The 7,073-nt window shown below is 40.7% G+C and overlaps 1 long non-coding RNA gene across 2 annotated transcripts; it reads left to right on the top strand.

Annotated features, from left to right (window-relative positions):
* Window positions 1-2,626: 2,626 nt before the first annotated feature.
* LOC125521377 lies at window positions 2,627-3,287 on the top strand. 2 transcript variants are annotated; one of them, XR_007289218.1, is made up of 3 exons: window positions 2,627-2,698; window positions 2,808-2,916; window positions 3,056-3,287. It is a non-coding gene; the product is annotated as an uncharacterized LOC125521377 (long non-coding RNA). The 2 variants fall into 2 exon arrangements; XR_007289217.1 differs by having other exon boundaries at window positions 2,808-3,287.
* Window positions 3,288-7,073: the final 3,786 nt, after the last annotated feature.

Here is a 7,073-nt window from a genome sequence, read left to right as displayed (position 1 = left end):
CACAATACAAACAAAAGTTTTGAAAAGACAGATTTTATTTGTGGTTGTCAGAAAAACATTAAACAAATGACAGCTCACAAACGTCGCATCTAACGTAGGTAAATAATAGGGGTTTGGTCTTCTAATGGTCAATAAATCTACAAAAGTCATCAAACTCTTCAAGTCTTGTTCATGCCTCCAATGGATCCTTCCAATCATGCTTGTCCTTTTCCAGTTCTTTTGCCAGATCATCTCTATTGACGTGAGGTCTCTCGTGACATCCTTTAATATTTTTGGAGTTGCGTTCCAAACTTCCGGGTTTCAACATCCTTGACATGAACCATGGCACAACGGTCCTTCCATTCCTGACGAATCTCCTGTATCTCGAGGTTTTGCTCCTCCAGCTTGGCTACTTTTAGCTTCTAGGTCCTAAGTTCTTCATGAAATGCTTCCTTTCAAATACGGCTTCTTGTAGCTCCATCTTAACATCTTCATGTAACACTCCAGATCCTGGTGATACACCGGCTAAGGTTAAAACTTCATCCTTTGCTCATAGATGCTCCATCAGCCTTCTACCATCGAATCCTTCCAAATAAATGCATGCTTAACTCAGCACAGTGACAATAGCATAAGCGAGCGATAACATCACGGATAGCCGTGTTTATGCCCATGTCGTTACCATGGGCTATCATTCCATAGTTGATATCTCCTGCCTTAGGGTTTCTTGACAAAACCTTGAGTTCTAATGCTCCATGTTCCAGTCTTTCTCCAACACACCTTGATCTCGGGTATTGACAGCTTCCATATTCTGATAGGTTCCATAAGGGTAGCTTTCCTAGGTCATACCAATCTGGAAATTCTTCAGAGCCTTCAAATTCTCCTAGTCTTTGGAGTCTTCAACCGTTGTAGTTTTCCAATTACACGGTAAAATCTTCTTCATTTCAAAATGGTCTTAGTTGTCCGATATCTTGTACTCATTGGAGTGGTCTCATCAGTCGAATCTTCGAGTGGTCAAAAGGGAAAAGGGGTATGGTCTCACTAAAAGGGAATATTTGAATAAGCTTAGAAGGAATGAGAGGTAAAAGGTCTTTTTGGAAAAGAAGGTTTTAGAGAAAATCTTTCCTATGGGCTTGCTAGTTTCTAGGGTCACGTCCTACAGTCAACATGGGCTCTGATACCATCTTGTAGCGACCCGACCTCAAACGGTCAAGTCTCTGTGCTTAAGTATCATCCCTGGATCGGTATGCTGACACACACAGTACTCAAGGATTTATAACAGAGGTAAATCACATGTATAAAGTAACGTAAATACTATTACCTCAATCCATATAGCGGAAGTAACAAAGGTTGTGGATTCCCATCAACACCAACGGCAAAGTTGAGTGTAGAAATCGTAACCCTAACGTATCACTTACTCGTCGTAAGAATCCTGCAACATGAGACGTTGCAGCCACAAAGGGTCAGTACATTGAATGTACTGGCAAATTCACACTATAGAGAAATGATGAATAATGGCTATCACTACATGCATATATGGCTGGTGGAAAAGCTCTATGGTTATAGTTTTGTGTAAAGCCAATTTTTCCCTACTGTAAAGGAATAAATTTTATTTAACTATCATGGTGGTTGTTAAACATTGAGAGCGTTGACACCCTCTCAATCCCAATTAAGCATCATCATTAAAACCCAACAAAATTATTTAAAGTCACATGATGATATTCACATGATGATCCAAGTACTAGATACTCAAGACGTCCATAACCGGGGACATGGCTAATCATGATTAGTTTATACACTCTGCAGAGTTTGCGCACTTTTCCCCACAAGCACTACACCACGGTAGAGCTTACGTGACACATTTTTGTGGGCAAAAGTCCAGTAATCTCCACAAAATAACTATCACCATAGCTTTTATGGTTTGTTTTCGGATCATGTGTCGGCAAAGGTAAATCACTGTGGACACACTAAGAGTCAGCAATCACGAAGCAACGATGTGTTTGTCAGTAATTGCTTAATAACATGTTATATGTCGGCGTATGTATGGACCTTGACATTTTTTCAGTCGGTGTAGGTAGGTACTTAGCGACCTAAAATGTGTCGGCATACGTAGGGTGTATGGACACGGACTAAGTGTCGCCGTAGGTGGACACGTGTCAATGGACTGAAGGTTGGGAACTTCTGGCGCACGATTTCCGCGCGAGGAGGGAATTTTTGGGGTGTTCATGCAAAATATCCTTCACCCCGTGCAAAATATCCCCAAGCCCAACTCGAGCCTGACTCCACAACCCTAACCAGTGGCTGCCGCCGCCGTCCTCATGCTCGATCCACAATCTTGCCGCCGGCCTCGCGCTCCATCCCATTGTCAAGCCGTCGTGTCGGAGCTCGCATTCCCCCGCCCCCGAGCTCCACCCTGACATCCACCCGTCCTTGCCCCCGAGCTCCATCCCAAGACTGAGCCGCCGTCCTCGAGATCCACATACAACCGTCGTCCTCGGGCCGCCCCCTCGACATCCAGTCGTCGGCCTCACCAATCCCCGTCCCTGCTGCTGCCGAGCCCCCATCTCCTGGCTCCCGCTGCTGCCGCACCTGCTGTTGCCGGGGCCCCATCTCTGGGCTCTCGCTGCTGCCGAACCTGTTGCAACGGGACCTACTCCTACTAGGGATCCCCATCTCCTTCGAGTTGCACCCCTCTCGAAGCCAGCCGTCGCCATGCCCTGAGGTAAGCATCAAATCGTCCTGAGATTTCCTTCTCTGTACGTGAGGTTGTATCTTGACTTTGATGTGTGTACCTTGCATTTCTTAGAAGCTAGTTTGTGCATTTTTGGTAGTGAGGTGATGGCAGAAGACAACAATGATACATCATAGATGGAGCTCGAGGCAATGCTGCGAAGAGTGTCAAATGGAGATGGCTTCTCATGGTAGTGAGGATGTGTGTGTGTAAGAGACGCACACCTTATTTTCTAATGGTCTTGAAGTCAATTAGGCATACACTTGGAGTTTTTATATCGTGTACCCTAAATTGTGACATTTTAATAAATTGTTTAGAGTATGTGATGGTTTTTTTTCTGATGTGCAGTGTCATAAAGGTGGATAGTTGTTCAGCAAAATGATATATGTACTTCAAGCTGGTATCATAAAAAAATATTTGCTTCGGTGTTCTGAAGTTTCTTGATGAAGTGTAATATATTTGACCATTAGAGACACCCTTCACCATAAGGCATATATGTACCAATGATGTTATTTCTTGAAGCCAATTTGAAATTGTATATCTCTTGTGAGTAACAAGTAAACTGCTCATGTTGATCTTATTTGTATATCTTGGAATTGTTTCCTGGCTGATATATTGAAAGAGCGTTGTTAGTCCAGAATTAATCAGTACAATTCAGTTTGGTTTAGTTCAGGACATAGTAAGTATGCTTTAGAACAAATAATCAAAATTATTTGTTAGGAAGAACATGTCAGGCTTGTGTTTTCAATCTCCTTGTACTTCTATGGTTCCAAATCTTCTCCTATAGCTTTATTGTCTTAACTGCTTGTAGAATTGTACTGCAAGTTAGTTTATTATTGAAGAAAATTTTATTTATTATGATGTTGTCAGCTTGTGCTTAATTTTGTGATTGCTGATGGCAAGGAAAAGAGATGGTGCAGAAGGAGCTTCAGCAGACATGATGGTTCGACAACCACAACGTCGCAAGGCCATCCCCATGGCCAGGCAACACTATTTTAGGTTTGCCTCTCGCTCCCTACCCAGCCACTCTGTAGTGGATGTTATTATTTTGGTTACTCCATGGACTGATTGGTTGTTGTTGTGGTTACTCCATGGACTAATATGACCTTCACCGAAACCATTACTTTTACAAAATTGCCTACCTCTGTTCTAGCATATTAAATTTTATCAGCATGTTCGTGTGCCTAAAAATTGTTCTGTCGGAACATTATTTTTGTTTCTACCATCATGATATGTGTGAAGTTTGCAATGACTGGAGGTCACACCAATGGTCATGGCTCCAAAACTTCCACTTGTTGTATTCATATGCTTAACTTATTTTTTAGATAATGGAAGATGGTTCCTCAGCCTCTGCATCGTTCCATAATTTATATTGCCCGGACTTTTTATTTCTTTGTGGCTTGATCTGGGATCCTACTTTGTTATACAAGTGCCTGCTAGTCAGTGCTTTGCCATTGTTTCTCTTGGGATCACTCAGCATATCAGAATATTTTTACATACTACATTTATGCTCTATCTACATTGTAGTTTGACATGTCATCCTTGACGGTTACCTCTATCTGTCTCAAGCTTATATTGTAGAAATTATGTTTTTGTTAATTATAACTATATACTATTTCTTTCATTGTTTCAAATAAAATTAGAATATTACTTTTGGATAAGCTGAAAGGGAGGTCATTATCTACAAGTGCTTACCATCTGCTATTTCATTGAACTAATAAACAATGGTTCAAATGACTGGTGTTGCTAGGTAAGGGAGATCCTTATCCGGAGATGCTTAAGACCTGCTATTTCATCAGTGTAAAAACTATGGTAGCCCACTAAGGTTGTATACCAAGATTAGGTTATTTAATATAGACTTTGTAGTTTGTGGTTAATGGCAATTCCATATTACTCTCTGTCCCAAAATAAGTGTTCAACTTCGTAACAAAGTTGTACTAAAGTTGAGACACTTATTTGGGATGGAAGGAATATTTAGGGAGTTGTGAATGCTATGCAATGTTGTGAATGCATAGTGTATTTATTATACATTTTTGTTGATTTTATTTTAATAATTGCCTCTTGACTAGGATGAATGAGAAAATATCTTCATTTGGTTATACGTGCATTGCATGTGCACGCTCGCTGGTTAAGTAAAAAATAGATGCAAATAGTGTGATTACATATAGTTGTCATAATTAATTACAATGGCTGATGAGAAACAAATTACTAATTCATTTAGTCTTGTCGATAATAGCCGGGAACCACGACCACCAGCATGCAGCATGAGAAATGGGTAGAGAACGGATGACTACCTCGCTGGGAACCATGGCCGTGCACGTGCAGCAGAAAACGAATGGTGGATGGAAAGGCTACCTCACCCGGAACCAGGGCCACGACTTGTAGTGGGCAACTACTAGGTACATTTTTTGTTTCAGTAATAATTAGCTCACACACTATTGCATAAGAACAGTTTCTATAATGTAACTTTACAAGGTTGGCTAGCCTATGTGTTAACACTAAATTGCTGGTGTATATATGTGTCATGGTTTCCTTTTCTATCCATGGTTATGTAGCTCTTAATCATGAAAATCTGGAGAGGTTGCGAAAGAGGTTGTCTTTTCTTCAGTGAATGCTTATGTAATGGGCTATAAAATAAGCTACTAGGTTGTAGGAACTCTGTTTCGGATGGTCAATGCCTTTATTGTTGATAAAAGTGCAAGCATAGGAACATACCATGTGATCCAATTATAACTTCTGTACAAACTATATTGTTAACTATGATATCATGAGGTTATTGATCGAATATGTGTTAATCCACATATGAGCTTTGAACAACTTGAATTCATTCCAGTTTCTTGACAAATTTTTGTGAAAAAATTTCAGGTACTTAGCCAACTGGTGCACATGGACGTGATGACTTTGCAGTAGTGTTTATGGAAAAACCAACCTGTAATCATGGATCTTCTGTGTCTTCTAGACAATTTTATGTTTCGTGTATTTTGGAGCTTGCACTCTCTGCATGTGGATACATATTTGTGTGTTCTGGAGCTAGACCATCTAGCTGAAGTCTCTCGTACCAGCAAATAGTGCCTCATCCTTCCGTGACTTGTGTGTTCTGGGTGATTGTTAAGATGGTCAAAACTATGATTTGTCAAGATTGGTGTGTTTGTCAGCTATATACGCATGTTTGTGAACATATTTTCATTGTTATACAGTATGTTCATCTTGAACGTGCTTGTGGTTGTGAGGTTAATAACTGAATCTGTTTAGAGCTTGTATGTATAGATAAATATATATATATATATATATATATGTATATTGTTTTGGCTGCACATTACTTCACCAGCAATTTATATGTCAGTAAAGGCAATATCTGTTAGTATAGGTAGGGTATTTGTTGATAGACTGTCTGTTGGCATAGGTATGGTTACGTGGCTAATAAAGTGTCGGCATAGGTAGGGGTTTGTGGACAGGCTATTTGTCAGCGTAGATAGGGTGTATCTTGTCTGAAAAAGTGTCGGCGTAGGTAGGGTGTATGTGGACATACCATATGTCGGTGTAGGTAGGGTGTATGCTCATTGAAAATGTGTCGGGAAGTAAACAACTATCGGCAATACCTTTCCCCATAGCAAGTCCTCCGACTCTTTCATCTTCTGTCAGCATTGATGTTAGCTACAACTTACCTGTCGGCAAAGGTACCCTATGCCGACACATTGGTGTGTCACGGAAGCTCCGCCGTGGTGTAGTGAAGATTCAATCTCCTTCGTTGGATTTCTCACACTACATGGTGTTTGAGAAACGGATGACTGAGACACAGTCTTTCAGAAGCGTTTGCACCTTACGATGGGTAGACCGTACCACCTACATCCCCTACATCTGCTAGTCTACCATTGTAAGAGTTCACACGACTTAATCAACTATGCTAGAGCCCATAATAGCTTGTAGCTGCACACAGAAGTTTCTAGTATGAATAATCTCATGATACCTTTGAGCCTGGGTGGCGGTCCATAAAGAAAAACAGGCAATCGCTGGAATACCCAGGTGCCTCAATCCACCCAGATGTGTGTTAAAGTTGCCACCTTAAGTAAACCATTAGTTAACAATCTCACATCTGTCATGAATACTCTCAAACCCAATCCACGTCTACGAGCATAGCATAGCAATATAAGCAACGTAATAGTAACTACCAAGGTTTGAATGCAGGGAAATAGGTTCCTACCTCATCAACTACTTCCCAATACCCACATGTTATCAATCCTACTCATGCAATGTTTGAGGTTGAAACTAATGCATAAAAACTGGGTATGAAAGGAATATGATCAAAGTGTGAACTTGCCTGCAATGTTGATGAAGATGATTCGCACTCATAACTCTTGATAGATCT

The sequence above is a fragment of the Triticum urartu genome, chromosome 7, assembly GCF_003073215.2.
Source record: "Triticum urartu cultivar G1812 chromosome 7, Tu2.1, whole genome shotgun sequence".
Lineage (NCBI taxonomy): Eukaryota > Viridiplantae > Streptophyta > Magnoliopsida > Poales > Poaceae > Triticum > Triticum urartu.
This window is presented reverse-complemented; position numbering and strand designations above follow the sequence as displayed.